Raw genomic sequence first — 13,073 nt, forward strand, 5'->3', positions numbered from 1 at the left:
AATCAGCCCCAGGCACCCTAACTCCTGAGGTGTCCACACTGGCAAGACACATAGAGTGCCAGGATTCTGCGGCTGGAGCGCCCCTGGTAATCCACCTCCACGAGAAGCATAAAGCTTGCTGCACCCCAGCTGGAGTGCCGTGGTGCCAGTATGGATGCCCTGGTCTATTAATGTGCTCTGATCAGCCTCCAGAAGTGTCCCACAATGCCTGTTCTAGCCACTCTGGTCATCACTTTGAACTCTACTGCCCTGCTCTCAGGTGACCAACCATCAGACCCGCCCTTTAAATTCTCTGGGAATTTTGAAAGTCTCCTTCCTGTTTGCTCAGCAAGGCATGGAGTGCTCTCAGCGCATCTTTCCAGGTGACCATGCCTCCATACGCCAGGCGATCCCCAGTATGGAGCAATGGAGAGGTGCTGGACCTCATCAATGTTTGGGGGGAGGAAGCTGTCCAGTCCCAGATGCTCTCCAGTCATAGGAATTACGATACCTATGGGCAAATATCAAGGGCCATGATGGAAAGAGGCCATGACCGGGACGCAGTGCAGTGCAAGGTTAAAGTGAAGGACCTGCAGAATGCCTACCACAAAGCACGGGAGGCAAACCACCACTCCGGTGCTGCCCCCATGACCTGCCATTTCTACTTAGAGCTGGACGTGATGCTTGCGGGGGGGAACCCCACTTCCACTCCAAGCACCACCCTGGACACTTCAGAGTCCATAGCAGCCCAGAGTTCAACAAGGCAGGAGAAGGAAAGCAGGAGCGAGGGTGCTGAGGAGGAGGGGGGCCCAGAGCCAGAGGATGGCCCGGCATCCCTAGATGCATGCAGCCAGGAGCTGTTTTCAAGCCAGGCAGGGCCACCGGGGTGGGGGGCAAGTGGGGCAATTTGGGGCCCTCACAGGGGCCCCCACGAGAATATAGTATTCTATAGTATTGCAACTTTTTTTTATGGAAGGAGCCCCTGAAATTGCTTTGCCCCAGGCCCCCTGAATCCGCTGGGTGGCCCTGAAGCCAGGAGGAAGGTAACCAGTCACAGCAGACGGTGCTTGGGGAAGAACAAACAGCAGAGGAGGTGCCCTGTAGGTGGCTGTTATTTTGGGAAGGTAGTTGTTTGGTGTGGGCTCTCGGGGCGAGGAGGGTTGCAGAAAGAAGGCTTAGGGCTGCGTGCATGCCTAGATGAGGAATAGGGCATTGATGTGCTCTCTCACATCGCAGTAATCGGCCTCAGTGATCTCATCGAAGGTCTCATGCAGAAGCTGGGCAATCCACTTGCGCAGGTTCCTTGGCAGAGCTACTGTGCTCCTTGTCCCAGTAAGGCTAATATGTCCACGCCACTGTGCCATGAGGGGCGGAGAGACCATTGCTGCACACAGGCAAGTGGCAAAAGAGCCAGGGCAGAAGCCACATTGTAGTAGAAGACCCTCCCTTGCTTCCCAGATTACCCTCAGCAGCGAGATATCTTCCAGGATGAACTCATCCTGTGGAAAATGTGGGGACAGTGTTCAGTATAGGGGCCCTCTGCAGCTGTTGGCTTTTCCCAAGGCACAGAACTCCAGAGGACAGTATGGCCCTGAAACAATCAGTCCCTCTTGCCCCTGTGCTTACTCACCATTTTGGGGCTCCTGTGGGTTATGTGCGCTCGCTTTGGGACGAGCACTTTCTGCTATTGTGTTCACTGTACTTGTCTTTAAGTATGGCTGAATCATTGCTTTGTCTAGTGTTAACTATGCTGCCTCTGTTAAATGTTGCATTTTGGCTTTACAGATGAAACCTTGAGATCCCAGCTATCCTTGTTATCAATGGTTGAAAGACTGCAAAGAATCAGGAAACGTCCTCAAAGAACCAAAGAGAACCTGCTGCATGAAGTCATGCAGCAGTCTCTTACTGAAAACCAAAAAGTATAGAAGTGGCGGGAGACTGAAAGGAGGTTCAACCAGCAGAATGCGGCTCACTGGCACCAAAGTATGGAGTGGCTCCTAAGCATTATGGAGCAGTTAGCGGACTCGATGCAGGTGCTTATAGCACACAAGACGGAGCAGATCCATGCCCCCTCCTCCAGCCCTTGTCCCAAAACTCTTTCCCTTGTGCCCACATGTCATCGCCAACCCACTTCCTCCAACATCCAGTTTCTTATCACCACCAGCTGCCTCCAACACCTGTAGCTTCACCACCCAGCCCTCCAAACTCTGACCCTTACCCACTTCACTCAACCCCCATCATCATGCATTTTAGCCAGCCTAAAGTGCAGCACTCATTGTATGGCACTCCGCAGTTAGGGAAACCCATTTGTTCAAAGCCAGCCACAATGTCCCACATGTTGCCCAGAGTCATGTTTCTTCTGAGCAGGATGTGATTAATGGCCCTGCACACTTGCATCAACACGATTCCAATGGTCGACTTTTCCACTCCAAACTGGTTAGCAACCAATTGGTAGCTGTCTGGAGTTGCCAGCTTCCAGAGTGCAGTAGCCACCCACTTCTCCACCAGCAGGGCAGATCTCAATCTCGTGTCCTTGCGCCGCAGGGTGGGGGCGAACTCAGCACACAGCCCCATGAAAGTGGCTTTCCTCATTCCTCATCTGGCAGCTGACCATGTGAACACATGGCAGTGCTTTCCCTGCTGCAGTCTCCGAGGGCTGGTTTAACTCCCGGCGCTCTACATCTGCAAGTGTAGCCATGCCCTAAGAGTATTATATCTGTGCCCTTTAAAACCCAGCCAGGTGCTCTTCTGTGCTGATAGCAGTGCCTCTACTAATAGCTTTGGCAGTATTTTATGGCTTTTCCTTTACAATTTCATTACAGTAAATTGGCTGTTACTACTTTGCTTCACACATGCCATTAGACTATAAGACATTTACCGAAGCTGAAAATGTGCAATTCTCCCAAGCAGTATTCCCTTGCTGTTAAAAAGCAGGAAGTAAACTATTCCCGTGTAATTCAAACAAATGGATTTTTTTCCAATTCATTAATTAGTTTCCTCACCTTAATGAGAAGAGTACCATGAATCATTAAAGCTTGGAATGTTACGTCAGTAACACTGTCAAAATAAGCTTGGTAAACAGATATCTGTAGAATAATCCTGCAGAAATGTTGCTGGGTACCATAAACAATGTTGCTCTGCAATCTAGTATGTATTTATACTTAGCCCATCACCATCTTATAGGAATGCCTTGCAATCTAGACTTAAGGTTGCCAAATCTTATTTTTTTGTATGGGAAATGCCAAAAAATGGGTGTCTGGCTGCTGAGTCTTGCCCACATGCTCAGGGTTTAGCTGATCGCCATATTTGGAGTCAGGAAGGAATTTTCCCCCAGGACAGATTGGCAGAGGCCCTGGGGGTTTTTTGCCTTCCTCTGTAGCGTGGGGCATGGGTCTCTTGCTGGAGGATTCTCTGTATCTTGAAGTCTTTAAACCATGATTTGAAGACTTCAGTGGCTCAGACATAGGTTAGGGGTTTGTTACAGGAGTGAGTGGGTGAGATTCTGTGGCCTGCATTGTGCAGGAGGTTGGACTAGACGATCATAATGGTCCCTTCTGACCTTAAAGTCTATGATTCTAACAAACCACATCAGGACAGCCAGTCATAGGTCAGAATCTGTCTCACTAAAGGTTAATATAGGAAGGGATTCAGGATTGAGTCAATGGAACTATGTCAATCACCATGTTACATCAGCAAATTTCCTGTCCACTGACACAGAACCTGGCGGGGACTGTGATGGGTTGTCCACCCTATACTTGCCCTGAGGGGGATAATGGAGGCCAGATGGGCAATTACCCTGTTAAGCAGCAAACCAAGGAGATATAGGCTGGGTGGTGAGCCTTGATTAGAAAGAAGCTCACCTGAGCAGAGGTGGACTGGGCTACTGTAAACCCAGTTAGCTAGCAGCAGCAAGGGTGGCTGGGGGAAAGTTTGTGGTCACCCTCTGCTTAGTAGACAGGGAAGGGGAGAATCCAAGGAATGAGTAGGACCTGGGGGGCCTTGCCCAGAGGCAGGACATACCCCAGAACTCAGCAGGGTGGAGAAGAGAGCCTGCCTGTGGTATGCAAGGTAGGAAGCAACCAAGGGAGTAAACAGCAAGGCTGGGAACTGAACAGACGCTTGCTGCTTGTTGTAGGGTCCCTGGGCTGGAAGGTGATTTTGGTACATGGTCATATTCTGTTAAGAATGTTGCTGCAATTCAAAATGGAGCTTAGAAATTCAAGATGGCGCATCTGAAAGAAAGGGTTTGAACCCTTTCTTCATGGCATTTTCCCGCCAAAACTCTGTTTTCCTCACGGAACCTGAGGGACAGAGAATTGTCTGGAACTGGTTGGGAGCAGTGCCCGTCAGAGTGTGCCTCAGGAATGCACGCCTCAGAGCATATAAGGGACTGTTAGTGGTGACGCAGGTGCTGTCCACCATCGAGGCAGCCACGTCCAGGTTCTTTGTGCGCCATTAGATCAAGACTTTGGCTACTAACATCTGTCAAGGACTCTGATACGTACCTGACTCCTGCAATCCACCGAAGGATCCAGTGAAGACTGTGCTAGCCACTCTTTGGCAGTAGAGAGCCAGGAATCCTCCGATGTTCCAGAGATCCTGAGATGGACCATCCGTTGCCGGTGTCCTCCATCTGCAGCTAGAAGAGAGAGATTATCAAGAATTGCCTTGCAGTCTGAAAGCAAAACAGAGTAATATCTAGAGGATAAGGCTCTTCCAGCTGTATGACCACAGAGAGCATGAAGACAGTGCCTCACTTCAGATACAAGAATGGGCCAAGGATCAGACACAATTGGTCATTAAGTGGCTGAGAAAGCCTAAGAACCCTGATGAACAGAATGTCTCAGAGAGGGACGAATCCTTTTGCTGAGTAGTGTGATTTTACACTAGGATGCAGGAGCTGCTGTAAATGAACTTTAGGGGTTCGGCTGACTGCTGAAGAGAAAAACATCAGGTTGGCTTTAGTGAGAATGCTTCCCTGCCCATTCCTTTTCTGCAAGGGTTGTTGTTGTTGAATAAATATGCAGCCTTTATTCTCCAGTCAGGCACACCCATTATTTCATTATTGGTATGCCATTCAGAAAGTACATATGGGATCATGGCTGTGCACCTCTGACAGGACACAACAGATAATTTATATCAACGTCAAACTACACTCAAGCTGAAGTGACAATTTTTCTGCAAAATATGGGAATCATGGCTGATCTCCACAAACTGAACTAAAACAGTTTTTCTTTTACCCCCTAGATAAGGACCCATTCTGCAAAGATTTCTTACAGCTGGAAAAAGTAGCTTGGACTTAATTTATAAATTTAAAAAAAAATTAATGGCATACTCATTTGTTCACTGATCATCTCCATAGTGGACTAAATTTGGGCTTGCGCTTTTAGTTACACTGATGCAACCCAAAAGTCGGGTCACTAAATCCAGTATATTGAGGGGGAGGATGCTAGGGGAGGAAACAGTGCAGCACTTTCAGTTTATCATAGGAAAATCAGAATTTATTTTCTATGTGTAAAAAAAAACAGGAGTACTTGTGGCACCTTAAAGACTAACAAATTTATTTTAGCATGAGCTTTCGTGAGCTAAAGCTCACTTCTTCGGATGCATAGAATGGAACACACAGACAGGAGATATTTATACATACCATGTGTGTATACATATACATATACATATACATATATGTATACATATACATATACATATACATACTATGTGTGCGTGTCTATTTGTGTGCGTGTATGGCCACGATATCTACATAGAAAGAGTAGGTAATTTGCATAACATACGTATGTGCCTCAGTTCTCATTGGTTTTGGCAATATTTCAGAGGGAAGCCTTCAAGGCTTAACTGTTCAATCAATCAAATTTTATGATACATGCCAACTGGCTTTGCAAACAAACATACACAAACAAGTTGCAAGAATAAAATAAAAAATAAGTAAAACCTCTGATTAGACCCAAGTCAAAATACACACTGAAAAATGGTAAACTTGGCAGAAATGATCCCCAGGATATAGATGCTCATTACATGCCTAGGGTCTAATTTAAGGACAGGTTATGAATGTATCTTGCATGGATGTTTGGAGGGAGAGTCCATAAGGACCCTCAGCCCCTGTGCACTCTGCACAAGGTCCAAAGCCATTTGTGTTCTCTGTAGTCAGGAAAAGAAAGGAACTCCTCCCTCTATGCCCCCCGTGGGTATGTCTTCCCAGAGGGCTCCACTCTCCTTTGCCACAGCCAAAGAGCAGGCTGGATGTATGGCGGGGGCGGGGGGTCGTATGGAGGGATAAGTCCCTTTCTTTCCCCTGACTACAGAAAACACAATTGTGTTTGGTCTTTGTGCAGCCAACGGATGATACAGCCTGCACATACACCTTGCTCAGTGCAGAGCTTAGGGGAAGAGAGCGTAATTGGCACTAGTTGTACTGCTACAGAACCCTGTCAACTCCAATCAGAGCCTAAAGTGCTAGGCATCACACACATTTCCTGCCCCACAGATTTTAAAATCTAAATATATGGGAGGCAAAAAGCGGATACAAAAAACACAGTTGGAGGACACCAGGATAAAAGCATGGGCCACTGATCTAGGAATGTGGGCTTCTTGGAAGACAAATATTATTTCGAAGAAAAGACACATGAAACTGGAAAAAAAGCTGGCCTCCTCCAAACCAACTAAGTATCTCCACCGTATGGGCAGATTCCATCATTCATGGGAATTGCCCTTCCATCTATCCACTAAGGCCCTGATCCAGCAATGCATTTACTCATTCACTTAACTTTAAGCATGTGAATAACCCCATTGACATCAGTGGGACTAGTCACGTGCTTACAATTAAGTATATGCTTAAGAGCTTTGCTGAATCGGGGCCTAAAACTGCACCCGTCATTGCCTGACATCTGAGTCTGACACTGGGTCAGATGGAGAGACCCTTACTCAGACTGAGTAGTATCTTGCATCACAGGCTAGCTCAATAAAGTCAATGGTAAGGATTTTTCAGTCTGGCCAATAAGCTTTTCTGAATTTCTTCTTCTTTGTTTCTTTTTTTTTTTTTTAAACTAACTAAAATAAACAAGGAATGTTTTTTTCCAGTTTGAAAAAAAGAGAAAATAAGGGTCAGACTGCAATGTTCTGACCCTAGGCTGATCTTCCTGTATGTCAGTCTCTAACCCTTTCAGTTCATGATTTACCATAGTTATCAGGACTCATAAAAGAAGAGCAATCTTCCCACATTTGTCTAAAAATCATGCTGGAACAGGGAGTTCTTCATATATATTAACCCCTTAGAAACTGACATTAACAAATATATAAATTGTCCCCCAACCACATTTTACTGGAAGTATACCTTGAAAAATATCAATCTTCATAACAGTACTTCATATTGAATATCTTGATGGCAATGGATTAGTCAAAAGTTGATATTTCTGTCTCATGTGCTTCCCATTCTAGTAATGCTTCAGTTGTAAGAGGCAGGGTCAGGATTCTAGCCAGAAAACTATTTTGAACTGAACTGAATGGCAAGCAATCATTCACGGCCCATAACTCGTCCTCATCTGACAGTTGTGAAGTCACCTTGTCCTAAAAACTGACCAGTCTAGTTCAACACCTTTCCCTTATAGTTGTAAGAAAATCTCAAACATCCTTCTATGGGCTGCACAACCTCAGTTTTCCCACAGCTTCCAAGGGGTTTTCCCAAGGAGGATTGAGTTTAACAAGCCAATCTCCTTTCAACAACAGCTAATATTTTCAAATGCATTAGTCAAAGAAGCAACAGGAGTTCAGAGATAGTAACAAAAGAAGTAGGTTAATTATAATTAATATATATATATACACACATATTGTATAACTTATGCAATTTACAGCACAAAGTCTGAAGTCATTTCAAACACCTCAGAAGGGACTGTGACTGAAACATCAGAACATACTGAGGTATTCTTAAATTGCAAGTTTGAAGAGTGAGTTTGTGTTTATTCTCTTTGTTTTTAGGGAACAACATTAATGAAATAAGTAAAAAGAAATGAAGCTGACCGTCCATGCCCCAAATGGCTTACAGTTGATGTACTTTAGCCAAATGTAAATGAAGCCTCTGGAAGCTCTGATTCTTTCCTTTATTTTCAAAAGTAGGGAACAACTAACAGAGCCACACTCAGAGTTCAGATTAGGAGCGGAGCAACATTTTTCAACAGAATCTTTTTTCAAGCATTAAAAATACAGGTTCAGCAACACCAGATTTTGCCAAAAATTGTTCATTTTAAAAAAAAAATTTTAATTCAATATTTTAGAAGCAAAATAGCTCGGTGTTTCAGTTCAGAACAACTTTCTGTTTGCAAATTTCCTTCCATTTTATTTTTTTTAAAAATCAAAATATTTAAATATGCTTGAAATCTAAACAAATTATTTCATTACAGGATGAATTAAGTACTTTGTTGGCCATGAAATGAATATTTTTACACTTCAGTTTGCCAAAAATTTTGAAACTTTTCAGTTTTGGTCCAACCCAAAATTAATTTTTTATCTTTTCAAAATTGTCAGATAACTGAAACATCTGTTATTTTGCATAGCATTAGTTCAATTCAATAGCTGTCACGAATGAACATTATCTCTGTATGAGATGAACATCATCTCTGTATGGACATCATCTCATTTCCTCATCTCTGTATGTTTTCAGCTAAATAAGCTTCAATATTAGAATGGCATCCCATAGATCGATTTGATCAAAACCTGGCCTGCATGACAGTATAAAAACATAAAATCAATCAGCCAAATTAATTCATTTTTTAATTCTAGTGAGTTTCCATTCTCCACAGCCCAAACACTAAGAAAACCAAGAATATTCAAAGCATATATTCTGGCAAAAAAACTACAGTGGATCAAACTGATAAGCTTGCCGGCTGCTGTGTAATGTTTATCACAGTTTTTAAAGAATGGAACCATTCAGTACCTGTACTTCTCATCCAAATAGTGAGGAGAAATACCCAATTCTATACTATGACTCAACATTAAAAGTGAGGACCACTGCTCTGAATTGACCAGTGTACATTTGTGTTGTGATAATATCAGATCTAATAGCTTCATTACTGGATAGTAAATTGATTACATGACTTGACTTTGTAGATCATCACCTTCCCTTAGACATATGCTGGGGTGAACATCAGTATAACTATGCTGAGTTGTTATAGAGTGACTGGTAATAATATTCATACTAGGATTCAGTAACACTTTTCTCCAGTTACACCGATGTCTTGTGTGATCGACTGTCAGCAACCTTTCTTCTCTATTCTTTCTTTTTCCCCCCCCACCTATACTATATGTATGAATGTAATAATGCGTACATAATAAACAGCACTACCACATTGCATTTCTATAGTGCAGTAGAAGAGTTCAAACATTAAAAAATGGCCATATCATATATGGGAAGTATTACTAGCTTTTTCTTGCAAAGATGCAAGATTCTTGCAAAATTTCAAAGCTCCCTGTGAAATGAAATTTAAGAAAAAACTGCTTTGAGTTTATCAAAATGTTTTGTTTCAATAAAATCATATTTCACTGTGATTTTGACTTACATTTTTAATTTTCAAATTAGTGTCTAATTTTTTGTTAAAATATAAGATACAATTAAAAATATTTCAAAAAAAGTCAGATTAAAATATTCCAATAAAATCAACTTTATCAGAACACTTTGTTTCAATTTTTTTTCCCAAACAAAATTTTGATTAAATTGACACATTCTGGCAGAACATTTAGATTGCAACGAATCAATGTTTTCTGAAGCATTTAACCTTCTCTTCTTTGGACAAGACTCCAAAATGAAGGACAGATCATTTCTAGAATAAGTCCTTCCCATAGGCAGGTTACACTGACAAGGGCAGAGCTAGCTAAAAACACTGTCTCAGATGGAAGTTGGTCTGGGTAAAACCCTGGAGGAAAGAGACACTTGAGAACCCCAGGCTGTTTTCCTTACATCGGTGAAAAGTATTTGTACTCAGTAACTACATTTTGCACTAAAAGCACAGAATTCCTATGTTATATGCATCCGATGAAGTGAGCTGTAGCCCACGAAAGCTTATGCTACAATAAATTTGTTAGTCTCTAAGGTGCCACAAGTACTCCTGTTCTTTTTATGTTACATCACAAACCTGGATAGTGGATGGTCATTTACTCCTCTCTCAGCACAAGGCAGCATGACAGAGTCCTGGCACTCCTGAACAAAAACGGGGAATGGTGCTTCTGAAGTTGGGGGTAGGGAAGAGAGCAACAAACACATTTTCACTTTTGACCTAACAAGATTTTGCCATTACCGCATAAGGGCAACATTGTGTTTTAAGATCCTGTTAGTTAGCGTGCATTCTAACATGATGCATTTCCCCTGCATAGACGATCCTCAAGGAAACATTAGAATCCAGGTTTCCAGGGCTAAAAAGACTACCGGTAGTTTATGTATCAAACAATCTAGGCTTCCTTAAGACTTTTACTAGTTCAAGTCCTCTGATACAGAATTGTATTTCCCTCTCCACTTACTGTCCTATCACCTATATATGCCAAATAAAATACAGTATCTTAAGCTGCCTTCAAAAAACCCATGTCAAAACACCACGCAATAGGTGAATTTTCCTTATTTTGGCATGTGCAAATCCAAAGTGAGTCCCACAAGCCATTTAACAATAGAATACAGGGGCACCAATGGCAGAGGATGTGGAAGGAGCAGTTTGAAAGGCATCAGACATAGCAGTATCAAATTAAGCAGCTCAGAGTGGTAATATTCTTGTATTACGTTAAAAACTATTCAATTCCTACACACTCCTTACAGACAATCATTTAGTTGGTGAGCATCATCTAAAATGTTTAGCCTGGGTAGAGATTTTTCTTATATGATCAATAAAAGGAGAATCCTTCCACTCACTTGTTATTTGCAAACCACGCTCAGTTATTCAAACACAAGTTACTGGCCTCCATGCACAAATCACTCAGTGAAATTCTATGTTCTTTGTTATCTAGTTGCAGACTAATGTTTTTTTTCTGGCCTTAACAACCTAAGAGCCTCTGAATCTATGCGATGAACAAATTAACCAGATGTCAGTTCTGAGGCAGATTTTATGAAATTAAGATGGAGATAAGGAAGTCAATTTTAATAGTTTCTCACAGGAAACAAAAATCACTGAATAGAATACTGTACTATAGTGAGCTTTTGTTTGTTTTTTAAACAAAACTTAGAATGCTCAGAAATTCAAAGTTAACATTACACTGAACATCAAGAAGCATAAAAACACATAGGCCTTGGCTACACTTGAGAGTTACAGCGCAGTTGGTGGCTTTATAGCGCTGTAACTCACTCCCTGTTCACACAGGCAAAGCACATACAGTGCTGAATCTCCGTGGCTACAGCGCTGCTTGTACTCCACCTCCCTGAGAGGAATAAAGAGTATAGCGCTGCTGCTGCAGCGCTGGGGCGCCAGTGTAAACAGGGAATAATCTTAGTACGCTGTAACTGACCTCTGGAAGCTTCCCATAATCCTTTTAAGTGAAGGTCCCGCTCTCTGTTTTGTTGTGAACTCCGGGATCCTGGAGCTGCTTATCAAAAAAACAAAAACAGCTCCTGTTTGCTGTGAATGAGCAGAGGCAGGGGGGCTCCTTTTGGAACACCCACAGCTAGTGTTTGATTGAGGAGAGGGAGAGGGAGGGGGCTTGAGGATAGAAGCAGCGCGGTGGGCAGGGGTGGGGTCCGTTTCGGCACGGCTGCTTATCTGGTCTGTGGGGAAAAAAATAGCCGCTGTTTGCTTTCAGTGAGTGAGAGAAGGGTAGGGGAGAGGGTCGGAATTTGCAAGGCAGGGTGCTGACACAGTGTCGGCTCCAAAAATCCACTCTCTCTCCCCCACGCTCCCTGTCACACTCCACCCCACCCCTTTTTGAAAAGCATGTTGCAGCCACTTGAACGCTGGGATAGCTGCCCATAATGCACCGCTCCCAATGCCGCTGCAGATGCTGCAAATGTGGCCCTGACAGTGCACTGGTAGCTGTCAGTGTGGACAGACTGCAGCGCTTTCCCTACTCAGCTGTACGAAGACAGTTTAACTCCCAGCGCTGTACAGCTGCAAGTGTAGCCATACCCATAGTTGAGACAATCAAAAAGGTGGGAAAGAGATAGCCAGCTTCCCGACCCCTTCCAGACCAGCCAAGCTGTAGGAGAACCACAGCATAAAATGTAACTCCTCTGGAGGTATAGTAGGGTGTATGCTCCCCTTGCACAATGAGGAGCTCTCAGAAGTATCCTGCACCGTCATGACTGAGGGACAGAGACAAGTCACTTGGAACTGCCAGTGCTCTGCATGAGGTGACATTTGAAGACCACTCAAAAAATAGTGCAGAACAAGGCAGCCCATTTATTCAGCAGTGCTGCTTCTCTCATACCTGGTGTATATTATGTCCATGCTCTGAAATATTCTAGCTCTGGTCTGGAATAGAGCTGGGAAAATTCAACAGTAAAGCATTTGTGAATATTCTTGCACATAAAGCATGCCAATTTGTTTTGTTACTACTTGCCTGTCTCTGAAAGTATCTGTGAGTCAGCCCCTTTCCTAACCTACTCTACAAGCACCATCTATACAGTATCTAAGATCCAAAGTCACTTTTCTGAGGTTGGGCTTTTCTAACAAAGAAAGCAAATAGTCAGGTTGATCTGCCTAGGGAAGAGTTTTATAGCCTAAAGATCATCTCAAGCCTTCTGCCCAGGCTTGGCTGCCCCTACAGTTCCCCTGTGAGGGCTACTCAGCTCAAACCCTAGATCCTGTCTCCCAGACAGCCATCCCTCTCTTATATCTAGGTTTGGTCAACAAATTATCTATTTCAATAAGGCAGCAGAATGCACTTAGCTCTTTCCCAGCAGGATCAACACCTTGTAACAGGGTGAGAGGTGTTTTATGCAAATACTCCTAGCCAGTCACAAGGTCATTTTGGTTGAACAGAGAAGTGTTTACTTTGTATTAGCTAAAATTAATTGGCTGATGTAATGTACTTTTTTCACTTTAATGTTGGGTATTTGACTAGAGTTATATATTATAAATGGAAAATAATACAATACAATGAAAAAACACCTCCCA

The 13,073-nt window shown here is 43.3% G+C and overlaps 1 long non-coding RNA gene across 1 annotated transcript in view; it reads right to left on the bottom strand.

The window, feature by feature from the left end:
* LOC123371463 overlaps positions 1-13,073 on the bottom strand; it is a 126,964-nt gene that overhangs the window by 27,091 nt on the left and 86,800 nt on the right. The window contains exon 3 of the long non-coding RNA XR_006579803.1: positions 4,485-4,618. This is a non-coding gene — a long non-coding RNA (uncharacterized LOC123371463). The remainder of the gene's footprint in view (positions 1-4,484; positions 4,619-13,073) is intronic.

The sequence above is a fragment of the Mauremys mutica genome, chromosome 5, assembly GCF_020497125.1.
Source record: "Mauremys mutica isolate MM-2020 ecotype Southern chromosome 5, ASM2049712v1, whole genome shotgun sequence".
NCBI lineage: Eukaryota > Metazoa > Chordata > Testudines > Geoemydidae > Mauremys > Mauremys mutica.